This window comes from Rhipicephalus sanguineus, chromosome 1, assembly GCF_013339695.2.
Source record: "Rhipicephalus sanguineus isolate Rsan-2018 chromosome 1, BIME_Rsan_1.4, whole genome shotgun sequence".
Classification (NCBI taxonomy): Eukaryota; Metazoa; Arthropoda; class Arachnida; order Ixodida; family Ixodidae; genus Rhipicephalus; species Rhipicephalus sanguineus.
The window spans coordinates 330406927-330422226 of record NC_051176.1 but is presented as its reverse complement, the minus strand read 5'-3'; positions in this window follow the sequence as shown (position 1 = coordinate 330422226).

The following is a 15300-nucleotide window of genomic DNA, read 5'->3' as shown; positions in this document are numbered from 1 at the left end:
CACTGCAAACTAGGTTAATCACCATGGCGGACCGCAGTGATAAACGGTCGAAAAAGGCCACTTCTGTGTATTGTTGTGTTGGAGAGTGCCACAACAGCTATAAAAACACCGCAGGAAAGCTGCCAAAGGTGATATTCTACCGATTCCCCTGGAGGAAGTACGAAAATGACAGAAGAGGACAGTGGATCAGGGCTGTGCAACGAACAAGGTAAGCGGCCGTTCTCTTTGTTCTTCTGTGGTAGATTATTTTTATACGATATATTTCGTAATGTGATCAAATGTATTCCTTTCTTTTAGGCCGGAGAGGCAGCTGTGGCAGCCTGTGCGGGGCTGCCACAAACAAAAGAGCTCCGCTGCGATGCACCCTTCTTATCTGCCAACGATGTTTCCGTCGTGCGGCGGAAGAAGCAACGGCGTTTAACCGCGAAAATAAACGAATTAAGGCTCGCGATCCTACATTTAGAGAGCACTGAAACACAACCACAAAAACGCCCAAACCTATTGACAATGCACGACCACAGCAAGGGTCCCACCAGCGCAACGCTGCGCTCGCAGCTCGTCGGCTCGTCTGAGCGCTCCGCGAACAGCCCTGCGCGCTGCTACGCTAACGAAAGAACAATATGAAAAAGCAGAGAGAGGTTAACTAGCGACGTACTAGCGACATTGCTGAGCGGTGGAAGCAAGAAGAGGTGTTGCATCGTCGGTGTGGCGTATTGTCGAGAGATGGCGCTAGTTTGTTTTTGCGCAACGAAATTGCAAACTTCATTCAAAATGCATGGGATCCTATGGGGGGTTGGGAGAGGGTACACCCGCCTTAGCCGAGCGGTGGCGCCACCATACCGATGCACGAGGCGGATAATGTATGGCACTTGAAGTCTTCGACGCGATCGGTTTCGCCGGTGACTTATGGCGTTTGATCCAGAGCGGCCGCTGAAATCCCGGAGCGAGCACTCGGATTTCATGAAGCCAAATCTGCCAGTGGAACACGGGTACAGTGTACTAGAATGGGGCAGTGGGCTCACTGCCGTATCCCTGCGCCGCGCCGCCATGGCCCTCTCCGCGTCGACAGCCTGGGCGCCCGCCAGGGGCGCTGCCGCCAGTTTCTCCTGAAAACTTCTCTTACGGGGTGCGAAGCGCGTCCCCTGGTCGGGGTTACGCTGCTTACGATGTAGTTCCGGGGGGGGATCAACAAACGCGGAGTTGAAGGCGGTAAGAGGGCCACCACAATGACACATAAAAGAGACCACAAAAAAAAATGAAGGGAGGAGGGGGTCGAGCATTTTATTCTTCTTTTAAGCTGATTCCCCTGCAGTGCATGTTAACGCCATTCATTCGTTTGCGTGCCGCTTTGCTGCACTTACGTATGCTTGTTTTTCTGAAGGAGCGGCATTTGTGTCTGTCCGCAAACTGCAACTGTCTCAAAGACGGTCCGCCGCTGCATCTGGACGGGAGGAACGCGCTACAGCCTCCGGCGGTCGTGCACATAGGGCATGCAGCGTACGTGCAAAGAAATTGCTGGGGCAGCGTTTGACAACAAAAACAGTTGGACCCAACGAAGCTAGGAGTGACCGCGTAGTCAAGTGCGGTAACAATAAAAGCAAAAAAAAAAAAAATCAGGAGGGTGGTGACAGCAAAAACCATACTCGTGTACAGAAAAAAGGAGATGTAGAGGGGACACTGAAGTAGCTGTCATTAGGAAGCGGGAGACCCGTAGGGATTGGGCAACGTCGTCGTCGGATGTTTTATTGGTCGTGACCATTTCTGCATTGTTAATCATGGCAAGCATTTGCGCATACATAGGCAGGGGTTTGTGTAAATAAAATCAGGCAGACGTCTATCAGGATAGGAGGAGGAGGAATTCTGCCTGCTCATGCCGGGTGTGCGGCTGTTCTCCTGATCTGAAAGGCACGCAAATTATTGGTAAGGGAACCACGCAAATAATACGAACGGGAAGTGATTGAAGCGCAAATCTGGAAACATATGGTTCGAACAAATGCATTACTGTATCTGTCACTATCAAAGAAAGAGATTGCTTATTTTTTTAAAAAATGTGGTTACTGATGTCATTCTCTCTTATTGTGAATCACACGTGTTTTATGTACGACGCATGCGCGCTTTGCTTATCAGGGAACGTTATGTGGTTTCATTAAACCTGTTGCTAGTTCCAGCGAGTGTCTTCTCTTCTTGTGTAAGCGTCCGTAAGCTGGTTTTTTCGTTTCTTCAAGTATGTATATCAACAGGCCCAGCAACAGATTCTCCTATTACACAGACCAGCTCATATATGCGAATAAAAAAAAAAGAGAAAAAAGTGAGGCGTTGTTGTGGGGCTCGAAAGGCGAGAGTGAAGTCGCTATGATCGTTACAGCGGCGAAAGAGCATTGAAAATCGTATCGATCAGCAGGAAAAAAAAAAAAAACTTCAACCCCCCAACTACATGCCCTATCTGTTACTGCAGCGGCTACGTGGAGGAGCATTCATCTATGCAATAGCCGCTTAAAACATTGCCCACACTTCGTAAATCAGTCACAGCGACAGTAATTTATTTCACAACTCACAGAAAAGTTGCATCAAAAGAAGCTCCATGTGTTGCGCACCGTAACTTTGACTTTTCTTGCGCGCAAAACAGCAACGCGCGCTAGCCGCGCCCAGCATCCGCCGGAAAGTTTCAGGTGACGCTGGGAGCCGCGCCGCCTGTCGGCGGCGACATGAAGTGCGTCACGCTAGAACACTGTAAACACGGGTAACACGGGAATGCTCCGCGGGGGAACGCCACGGAAGTCACGTGAACCGGTTCCGGAAACAATTCGTTTTTCCGCTCTCTAGGTTTCTATGGCAACTTTGGCCGCCACTACGAGGCGTGCATTTCTCGTGTGCATTTCGACCACCGCAGTCGCGAACAGCAGGGATACAATTTGTTGTTATTGTGGCAGAATAGCGGGGAGGCATAACTTTCTTAGTAGGTCGGACGACGGCAGAGAATCAAACACGTCCGCTCGGTTTGAACGCATTTACAGTGCTTTCGTAGAGAGGGAAAAAAAGGAAAATAGAAATACAGAAAGACAAGCACAGCCAAAAGAGTTTTCTCTGCACCCCGCACGTGCAGCAGACTTGGAGAACAGAGGGATTGTTTCTTCACGGGGTGGGCGTGTAGGGTCGTAAAACGACGATGTCAAGGACGTTCTCCGCTCTTCCCGTACTCGTAGTCGCCTCCAAATTGCGGGCCGCTGCGGGTCGCAACCCCGAAAACGCGTCCCGCCGGTTGCCCTTCTTCCTCCTTTTCGACACGGGGTCTTCCAATTAGAAAGCTGCTCCGAAGTGGGGGGCTGCTTCCCAATATTCGACAAATACACAGTTGAGTTGTGAGCATGGACGAGCACGTGAACTCACTCCGGCTGTGCGTCGCCTGTTGCTGGCGTGCTTAGGAACCGCGTGATCGATCTCAATGGTAAGTGCTACGTACTTCCACTGATAATAAATTGTGCCCGTAATGATAACTCTTGATAGCTCCGCGTGAAGGCTGGTCACATAGTCGTACGGTATGTAGGTGCACGTGGCAACGGCCGCAATCGGCGCTCGCAAAATGCGGCACGTTCTGAGCAGGATATTTTCCATCTGAGTAGTTACGTACCTGCCGCCTTAGAAGTCCTACTGCTTTAGAATATCACAGGCACGTCGGAATTTTCTCAACGCTCACCAAGCATATCTTCTCCGAGAGGCTCCGAGAAACCTTCCCGAAAGAAGCCTTCTTACAGCACCTGCGTCTCTTCGCAGTCTTCTTCGTCTGAGCTGGACGAGCTGCTGCTGGAACTGCTCTCGTCGCTAGATAGAAGTTCCACCACAGCAGCAAACGCAGCCATTTTGCGAAGCTCAGCCGCCCAGCGAACGCACAGGGTTGCCAGGTACTCGGAGAGCTACCCGCCAAATTTCCGCCCATTAATAGCCCAAAAGTAGCCAAACGTAATTAATACAAAATAGCCCAAAATAGCCAAAGAAATCAAATATAGAAAAAAGGTTTCTATTTATTATAATTTATACACAGAGAGTTTAGACATGTCTCCAATTGTGCTGCTGCTTGCAAGATCGCGTGTGTGGTGCAGGTAGTAGAAATAGAAAGGAAATGTCACTTTATTTGCTGGAATTTCTGTTTTCTTGTTGCTTCTTATTAATTTGTTTGTTTTCTTTGAAGTGACGACACAATGTGAGGATTGTAGTCAAAGGAATGGAGAACACCATGGAGGAGACGAATGTTTTTATTGATTGCTGGTTTGTTATTTCACGGCCGCGGCCGTGGTTATTTAAAGCGAATAACTAAAGCTAAACGATGCGAATCACATTCAGAGCATATGTTGGAATCCATATCAAGCTAAGCTAAAGTAAAGCAGTAAATTATATCCTTTAAAATCAACGCCGATGCGTAAAATCTGGTGATAGTAGGCATAGCACAGAAAAACGTTACGAGGCTCCAAGTTACTACGTGTGTGCTATCATTTACACTTTATATTTAAATCCACAAATTTATTCGCCATGAGAAGGAACAACAATTCTGGTGGAGGCTGCTGATACCTAAAAAATGCAAAAGCACAGGTAAAGGATAGTAGAAAGAGTGAAGTAACTGTACGTAAACACTTGATTCACAACGAACTTGAGGCACAACCACCACTAAATAGGAGAAAAGGCACTGGAAAACAATCGTTTGAAGCGAAGGCAGGTAATAGCCCAAAAGTAGCCAAATAGCCAACGACAAAAAATCCCGCCAAGTCCACAAAAATATAGCCCAATTTGGCTATTTATAGCCCAACCTGGCAACCCTGCGAACGCACAATGACGGATGTGACGTATGCTGCCCGTCGTGTTTCCGCCCGATGATGATTATGATGATGTCTGCCGCCACAGCAAACATCTCATTTTCCTCAATTTTGAGTAGATACCGATTACGGAATTTATAATGGCTACATATATTATGTAGCACTTAGCCGCAGTTGCAGTGGATGAGGAAGGAGGGGCGTAAGGGAGAGGGAGAGAGAGTAGAGTACACACTGTACAGAGAAGTGCTCAATGTGTGTCGTACGTACTCGAGAGAGCTAATTGTCACACAGCCGCTGCTCGCGGAAGTGACATTTAATATAAAAAATGCGCTGCTTTCCGGGAGAAGTAATTATAAGGACCGCACGAATAGTGCCTAGAATCGTGACCTCGGGAGCACTGGTACTGTCGGTCAATCGACAGAGGTGCTGATCGACAGCCCGTGCGCGCGCTAACTCTTTCGTTGCCACAAAAAAATGGTCATTTTTCATAGGTATTAAGAAGAATTTTTTTTTCGCACTGCAATGAATTCGCTCTCAGAGCAACGAAAATGCTCGAGGAACTGCTTCATCGCACAAGCCACGCCGTGATATATAGCGATACACAGGTGAACCCTGCACTTTTCGCACTAAATGTTTGTTTTTTATGAGAAGAGTGCTGGTGTTCCAATTTAGATGGATGCGCGGGATGTGAACAATCACCAGTTTGACCTCTTTCCACAAGAAGGCATTGCCATAAGCCACCTCTCTCCGCATAGGTGGACATTCCAAAATATGCACCCAAGCATATTAATTAGTACTTTTGCAGATGGTATTGATCAGCTCCGCAGTGGGAAAAAAAAGGGCGGGGGAAAAAAAAGGGGGGGGGGAGAGGGAGAGGACGAAATCGCGTGCGGTCGAGAACACCCATGGTTAAACGCCTAGCTCGCACCGCTCTGTAGTGTGCTCCAGGCGGGCTTCTTGTGTGACAAGAAGTTTCGCAGCCGGCGGCAGCACATCGCGCCCAAGCGACGTGTGGACCTTGCACGTAGATTGCGCGCAAGGGTCGGCAGCTAAGCACGCGCGGCGGAGGAGACGAAATGAACCTCTGAAAGGCTGAACGGCTGCCGATGTCCCTAGACGACGCAAAACATCGTCGCCGTGAGACCTTGAAGCTGCGGTGCTGTCATCTTCGAACTCAAAGCTCGAGTGCCCTCGTTGCCCTCGTCACTGAATGCAGGCGCGGCTGCAAAATAGTTTCGAGCGGCACGCGTGACGACGACGCGAAACTTTGCTGAAAAGGCGTACCTCCACACATGCGGCGGACCTTCGGAAATAAGTTTTGGTAGAATAAATCTTCCTGGACTGAAAACAACAAATTTCGGGCAATTATTATTACTGCTCAACACTGACAGATTGCAAAGTTGACACCACAATTTGCCCCAATAGCCACGTGCGGCACGCATTTAATTCTCTCAGTGCGTCCACAACGGCCACTTTCCCAACAACACACGCGCGTTCGTCCGCAAAAAGGGCTGTCAAAAATCATATCTTGCCAAAGCGGGAAAATTCAAGCCGATTCTGAAAGTGCAGGTGCATGGGCCACGCCCGTAGCCAGGAATTTTTTTCGGAGGGGGGGGGGGGGCACTTGCTGAAAGCCTTGACTATTTGAGAAAAAAGCCTATTTTCATGATTTATTTTCGATAAAACACCATGTGTCATCAAAATTTCGGGGGGGACCCGGGCACCCTGCCTCCCCCCCAGCCCCCCCCCCCCCCCCGGCTACGGACCTGGCCTGGGCTAACCACTAGGAAGTACAGCGTGCACGAGAAACAAATCTAACATGCCAAAATCGGCGATTCAAAGCGCGATTACCGATGCGCACAGGCGGGGGGGGGGGGGGGGCGGCCGCCCCCCTATTAACTTAAGAGGGGGGGGGGCGCAAAGTCAGCCCCACACATTGACAAATAGGGAGGGAGGCGCAATTACAGCGCCATACATCGACATAATTGGGAGGGGGGGCGCTGCAACAAACCATCGGCCCACCCCCGCCCGGAACCCTGCGCAAGCCTATGATAAACGTGGTAACTAGAGAGTTAATTAAGCAGGTCGCACGCGGTGTTTCGAAAGCTGCACAGCAGGTGCAGGCTTTAGAGCAGATGTTCGAGGGAATGCACAGCCGTGTTTGTGTGGCAAAGTGGTGCAGAGATCAACTCCTCTTGAGGGCTGCAGAAGTATACCTTACCTCAACATATCTCTTAGCACAGTTTGCGCAGGAAAGTAGCTCTATAGAGTGCTGTTTAGGTCAGTCAACTCTGATGTACTAAACAGCATTGCCACTGGGGTGGCAGTTCCTGTAGAGGAGGCTGGCAAGTGGCCATCACAAAGTGAGGGTGGGGGATGGGGCACGGGAAAGCACTTCTATCCTCAGATATGCATTACAAAGTGATTTGCAGTAACAATATGACAATTGGGCTAATGAACTTTTCAACCAAAAGACAGCTAGCAGATCATATTCGAGGCAATCATAACCAACGTTACTAAATTAGGTCTAGTAACCTAGTATAGTAATGTTGCTCATAACTGCCTTTTTTTACATTGTAGTGAGTCTCTGGCAATTTCACATAACTATTCTCGCACAGCGGTCGATTCAGCGAGGGTGTGGTTGGGCAATAGACACCCATCCACCAAATATGATCAGACCTCCCCTTTCCCTCATTTTTGAGCACCTTATACCCCCTTCCCACACTCTATAGACACCATTCCTACACACGGACAGAAGTGAACAAGTAAATAAGCAGATTGTAAACACTAGTCTTTACACACGTCTTCGGTCAGATCTATATCTCACAAATCTCTCTCCCCCCCCCACTTCTAAGGACAGGAGGCACTGCTGCTCAAAAGGCCAGGAGTGTCAAATTATCAAATGTGGCAGTAAACTAAACTCACCACACAGAGCTATTTTACTGCCCACTGAAACCCATGGGGCCCACTAAGTTCAATCAACACACTTATTGAGGCCTTTATTACAGCGTACAACAGTCCTGGAGCATCTTGGCATCCATGTGTAAGCCTGTATTTGAAGATGGTGTGGTCCTTGCATATACACTGGATACGGGGGTAAGGGAGATTATTGGGGCGAAGGAGATCATGCAATTGTGTAATGCATGTGTTAGCTTGCATTTGTTGCATCTCTCTGAAAAAGAATATTAATTTCTGGTGTCATCAGGGGATGGGAGCGGCCAAGGTGCACCTGAGTAACGCCAACTGCTATCTTGGTTTTGTTAACCTGACTTATGGTTTGATGTTTTGGTTGTTTTTTTTCATTTTCTTTTTTCTTCAAATTTTTCTTCCCTTGGTTTTCTGTGTATATATACGAGAGCAGCTGTCTCATACACATCATTTAGAAGAAAGTGCTGCATCTGTGTTCTCTTGTTGTTTCCTGTGTTACAAGTGTGCTAATTAAGTGTCATGACTGAATTCCAACTAGCCCAAATCACCTCTCTCTCCAATTATTTCTAAGGTTGCAGAAAGTGACATGAAAAAAGTGTCATAGGCATTCCTTACACTCATTGCGTATCTCACAGGCTAAAGAAAGTGGGAAGCAGATACGGTGTTAATGTTGTTTTTATGGCTGCTAATAAGCTGGGTAAGATTTGTGCCGCTGTGCAGAGAAAGAATGAGCGCGGACCAACATTTGTTTCGTAAAACACACCAAAACGAGAGTGTAAGTGCACGCCTAAATTCGATGAATGCACAGTTCTGTACAAGCACAGGAATGAAGAAATGAGTCTAATGATTGAGGCATGGCATATCAATAGTAGTGGTAGTGCATGCACGAGTCAACCGTCGATTAACTTGCATAGAGAACAAATCAAATGCCTGAACGTAGACCCCCACGCGCATAGGTCGGCAAAAAATGTGAAGCTCACTCAGACTCACTCATGAAATACACTTTGTACAGAGAACTCACTCGGACTCAGACTCACCAAAATATTACTCACTCGAACTCACTCAGACTGTTTGAGGCCCGTGTACTTAGATTTAGGTGCACGTTAAAGAACCCCAGGTGGTCGAAATTTCCGGAGACCTCCACTACGGCGTCTCTCATAATCATATGGTGGTTTTGGGACGTTAAACCCCAGATATTATTATTATTATCAGACACACGGCTCGATCTGAGTCTGAGTGAGTTGACTCATGAGTCCGTTGGCGTATAATTAGCTTTTTTGATCATGGTGTCAATGAACTTGAACGCCAATATCTTGCATAATCGGTGCCTACGACACGCATTTTGATCTCGTACTTTCAAATACGAGTTATCAGTGGTTGAAATCCAGTAAGGACATTTTTACAGACGGATATGACTCACACGAGATATTTTTATAAAGCACTTCCCGTCAAAGAGTTTGTGGGATGAGGTCAAGGCACTTCCCCCCGTAACTCGAGCCTCTAAATAATAAATATTGAGCTGGCATATGAATGCTAGTTTGCTGAAGTATGAGTGAGTAGACGTGAGTATAAACATGAGCCGGCATACGGCTGACAGCAATGCTGAAGTTGAGTAGTTATCACCATAGGTCGGCAAAAAAATGTGGAGCTGACTCAGAGTTACTCAAGAAATATATATTGTGCGCTTGGGGCTCACTCAGACTCAGACTCACCAAAATTTCCCTCAACCGGACTCACTCAGACTCAAACTCACCAAAATATTACTCACTCGGACTCACTCAGACTCAGACTCGCGGCTCGATCAGAGTCTGAGTGAGTTGACTCATGACCGAGTTTGCCAACCTATGCCCAAGCGTGCCGGATTGAAAGGTTTGCCTATTGAGCTGGGCATGCGCAGATAAGTTTTCGTGCCTCCTTTCTTTTCCGCCGTTGTGCACCTTAGCAGCTGTTAGTCAGCGTTTCTGTATCTTGACTTCTTTCTTGTGTCAGTGTTTGCACACCCCATCTTTTAGAATGAATACTTACCAACTAGCCCAGCTCTCTGTTATTCTAATCTCCAATTAATGGGGCTCTGGCCTACCTTTTTGTGATCTCCAAAATGCTTTGGAATTATAGTAAAGTGCCTCCAGGAAATGTAACAATAATAATAATAATAATAATAATAATAATAATAATAATAATAATAATAATAATAATAATAATAATAATAATAATAATAACAATAATAATAATAATAATAAAACTCTGATGTTTTGAAGGAGCCACCACTCCACGTACACCACAGCTTTTCACTTTTATAGGGTGAGTGCACATGACAGTTTCCCACAGAAATGTGCAATTCTAATTAAAATGGAAACACAGACATTAAACACTATAGCCCGTTTAATCAACTGCATCAATTAATATACATTGTTACAGGAGGAAAAAGCACGGTGACCCAAACATCCTGCCTGGAGTTTATTGGCCCATAGCAGCCTCTCCATGGCAACCGGTCCACTGTCGCAAGGGGATAGCTGTTTGGCCAGCTCATTGCTCCGCGTGAAATGAGGCTGTTTCAATTTAGGTGCGTGACTACAAAATTTGGCAGATATGTACCCAGCTCCATCTTTTAACCACACGATGTTTTTTTATCAAGCCGAGGAGCAGTCCAAGGTCACGTTAAAAGAAGCATTCCATGCTTATGGCCACTTGCATGCTTATGGCTACTAAATAATTGACCAATAACATTTATGTTATCTGTGCTCTTAGAGTATGTATTTTGTATGAGAAAGCAAAATGTCGTACTTGAAAAGCTAATGTAAGGAAGAAGCTTGGACAGATTCGCAGCAACATTATTTTGTCTCCCAAGTGCTATTGCTTTTCTTGCCATAAATGAATCAAGGCTAATATTAAGTAGTGCTAACACATATTTTGTAATGTGAAAGAAAAACAGAGAAATTACAATTTTCAGTAGATTTATTATTAATAGGACCACAGCTATTTCATGTAAACAAATACACACTTGGCAACTCAGTTCAAACCACTGTGGTAGAATAAAATAAAAGCATGTGCAGTCAATAAAGGTGGTTGATGAATTGCCCATTTTAAAAAACTAAAAAAAAACTATGCCTAGTGTATAGCATTCACTATCTCGGAAACAAAAAAACACTTTCTGGTGCACGGCATATGATCAATGCACAAAGAACCTGACGTGTTTTTCTTTACAACCATCGTCCTGCCTACAACTCCTTTGAACTTAGCAGCATCAGATCCATTTCAAAAGTCACATTAAAACTGATCTTCAGAGGGTAAACTATACAAAAAAAAAAAAATATGAGCTTGAACACAGAATAACAATTATGTGCTAAAAATGATGATTCAAGGCTAAAATCTATACACAACCAGTACTTGGTAGTGTACACCTACAACCTTTGCTGTTTCCTTGACGACACACTGACCAGTGGATTAGCTTTGGGGAAACTTTGTGACTGCATCATGGATGGCTTTGGCAACATACTCTACATTGCCAGAGTTCAGACCGCAAATACTGATGCGGCCATCTTTTGGCAAGTACACGTGGTACGCTTGCACAAGATGCTGCACTTGCTGTTCTGTAACGAGAGATGGATAAAAATGGCAAACTATGCAATTCATCCAGCACTACAACATAGATTATGGAACAACTAAACAAAACAGGCATATGGCAGTGCACACCGGGTGAAACGACGAACACGAAAACAAAGGGACAACACAAGCGCTGCGTTATCCCTTTGTTTTCGTGTTTGTTGTTTCACCTGTTGTGCGTTGCCATATGCTGTAATGATCAACTAACTAGCCCACAAGTACATTTTAAGCAAACAAAATAGATATGCAAAAACACTGTCAAGTACTACTTCACCCTCCTTCCCCCAAAAGTGGGCTTTTGTATCAAGATGGAATACTCAGACTTTCTTATCGCCACCCACTACGGTGTATTCCTCTAATTTCAATAAAAAATTCCATGCTGCTGACTTTATCTTGATTTTGTAAGGACTGCTTTAGCTTCACAATTTTATGGGTGTTATGTGCTGGAGTCTGCATAGGTATATGTAAGTCGGTATGGGTTCACAATATACAGTACAAATACAGCGGCGTCTTGCAGAGGGCCGTTACTGTGGTCGATGCTCCCCATACCAAGTGCGAGCTCTCCCGCACAATCTCTAGAGCTCTATAGTGGCGGTGCTGGCAAAAACAAAGTAACACATGCTCGGTGGGTCCGAAGGCCACACCAGCACTGTTACGCTCCTCCTCATGCTTCTGCTGTACCTTAATTCACTTTACTCCTCTTGCTCTCTTCGCTTTCACTGTCATTCAGCTGTGCTGTGCCCTGCGTTCACTCTCTTTCCTGCTCCACGTGCGAATCGTTTGCTCGGTTCCTCACGAGGACAATGCGAAACCAATCAACGAGCACCTGAGAGCTGCATTCTAAGAGCATGAATGAAAGAGGAATTTTTTAAGGGCTCGTTTTTTCTTTGTTAAACAAAATGTTAATTAGAACAAACAAACAATCAAGCCACGAAAAGTACAGGGGATGTTATTTGTAGTAATTGCGATATAAATGAGAAGAAATTAAAGTGGACGAAAAGACAACTTGCCGCCAGCAGGGACACAAGCCGATATGACCCTTTCTATGCAATTGGACTTTGGAAAGGTGTAAAATATAATTGCATCCAACAAAGAAGAAAGGATACATTTGCAACACATGTGATAAAATAGCTTATTTGTATGTACAGTTAAAGCTCGATATAATGAAGTATTTCACTTTTGATACCTTCTTGCTCATAGAACACCATGTATATTGAACCTCAATCTAATAAAGCGTGCTCATCTGTGACTTCAATACAATGTTTCACTGCTACCGCAGAGTAGGACCGAGGCGAAAAATTGCGACTTCGGCTAGCGCCAGTGCTCACATTGTTGAGTTGCATGCGCTATTTGTGAATGCATTTTTTCTTAATATAGACAGCGGCCGCTGAAGCAGAGCAGTGCACTTTCTGGTAGAAAGGCTGCAACTTAATGCTCTCCTCGCCTTTAGGGCAGCAGAGAGGGGGGGAGCACACAGCTAATGCGTCGCATGTGGGAACCCTGGTGAGTGCTCTGTTCTACCGTCTCTAGGCAGCATAGTGGGCTTATTTCTGTCTTCTGTGCCATGCATGCCGTGTGCCAGTTCCCAATATGGTGTTTTTCTTATCGCTGCATATCTAGTAACAAGCATGATTAGCCGTACAGGCAGCAGTACCAAACGTGACGAGTTCTTACTTTCCTTAGCGACTGTTCAGGAAACGGATGTCGCCGACATGGCTGGTATCTGCAAGTTATTTCGATTAGCAACAAAAAGGGCACATTATGTGGACGTCAGTGATGAAGCTGACTTAAGACTGTTGTTGAATCAATGCACAGCGGTGACCAAAATTCGCGATACAATATAAGGCTTTGTTGATTCTTCGGGGCCTATGCACGTGTGATGTCTCAAAACAAAAAGCATCACCAACATAAACCGAGGTACCACAATACGGTTTGTCACCTCGCTTCAATGCAATATTACACCGCAGCCCTTTTGGCTCTGTGGCATGTGACTGCTTTCGACGTTGCGCGTTCATCGAAACGACTGTAGTGCAAGTGGTTCGGTTTGATGAACATGATAGCAGCGGCGTCTCACTACTACGGGCCACACTCGAGGTTTTGATGGCAAACTGCGGCAGTAGCACCGCCGCGATAGCTTCGCTTATCCCAGTATTACCACAGTGTGTTGAACCTGCATTTCTTTCAGTTTCATGCATGACGTTGGCTGCTGTGAAGATGACTTTACAGTGCAGCGTCAAGCCGCAGTCGCCGGACCACAGATTCTAGAAATTTTTTTTTTTCATTATTGAAATTAGTTTTTTTTTTACTGCCACATTATTCAACCATTTGTCCAGCATTTACCATGCAAAAGAGAGGCCTTTGGCAACTATACCTTGCTTAAGAGGTTGAATTTCCATTTAACAAATTTCGATTTAGCTAAGTAAATTGCTGATTTTACAGACTTCATTATATCAAGATTTAACTGTACATACTGCATGAACCCAATGCTGCACCATAAGTGCATCTATATTACCCTATTAAAAAAATTGCCAGCAGCTCTTTCATGCCTTTGAATGTGCTTTGTTGTACACAGCTTCATGCGCAGCTTGCGTGGTTGTTCAGCAGCTACCATATCAACGTATCATAGAAGTTGATGAGACCAAAGACTGCCTGAAGTTCTGCTTTGTTCGTAGGGTGTAGTGCATTCATGACTGCTTGGGTCTCTGTAGAAGTCGTGTGGACACCCTTGGCATTGATGAGGAACCCCAGGAATTCCATGCAAACCACACCAAGTTAACACTTTTCTAGCGATGGGCAAATATTCGGGTGCTTCGAATATTCGAACGAATATTAAAGTATTCGAATTCGCTTCAACACAAATTTAGATTATTCGAAATTTCGAAGTATTTAGAAATGAACGAAGATATGTAGTATAGTTGAACCCGTTTATAACGAACTCGAAAGTATAGCGAAAAGTAGTCGTTATATCAGTAGTTCGTTGTATATGGACTCGCCCTTAAAAACGTGCGCTTAGCGGCCAAGCCGTTTTTTTTCTTTGCACTTTTATTAAAGTGCTAACAACCCCTTCGGTGACAAGCTAAGCTTTTTCGCGTCGTGAAGCGACGCCCGCTGCGTGCTCACGAGTGAATTAACCGCCTTTTCAATGAGCTGACACCGTTTCACCGAAGCGCGGTACCGCGACGTGGAGCCGATCATCCCTGGTTGGTTGCGTGCAGCGCGTCGCCTACTCGGCTCGCGGAGTCACTGCCGGGTTGCTTGCTGCATGCCGTATGCGCGCGCTTGTACGTTCTTCGTGCTTGCTTCACTATTGTTGTGCCAGAGCACCTGACCGAACGTGGAAGCAGGGATCAACCCCTGCATGCTTTGTCTGCAATCCCGGGAAAACTGCGTCTTCGCCCAGCTGGCCCCGATATCTGAAACCAGTCGTCATGCCTTCACGCTGCTTAACGACTGAGAGCAGCATTCCTGGGGGTGATGGAAGGGACAGACAAAGGCGCTTCCACCAACTGCAACTGAGACTTCTAGCAGCGCACCGCAACTGAGAGAACTTGAATAGGAGCCAACACCTGCGTGCGGCTTCTGGCAGCGCGTCGCAATTGAGACTTCTAGCAGCGTGCCGCAATTTAGAGAACTTGAATAGGAGCCAACACCTGCGTGCGGCTTCTGGCAGCGCGTCGCAATTGAGACTTCTAGCAGCGCGCCGCAATTTGGAGAACTTGAATAGGAGCCAACACCTGCGACCGGCGGACAGTCAACAGGACAATGGACGGCTGGTCGATTTAAGGCCGTGCCGGTCCGTCGATCGGGGAGAGAAGGAGAACGACTCGAACGGAGTCGAACAGCCGACGTGGTCGGGCTGGCAGTCATGTTGCCTGGTAGCAAAATATTGAAATAGTTTGTACAGAAAATCTTTTCCTTCTTCACCTTGCCATTACTGACTACTCCGAGCACGATACACACCCGT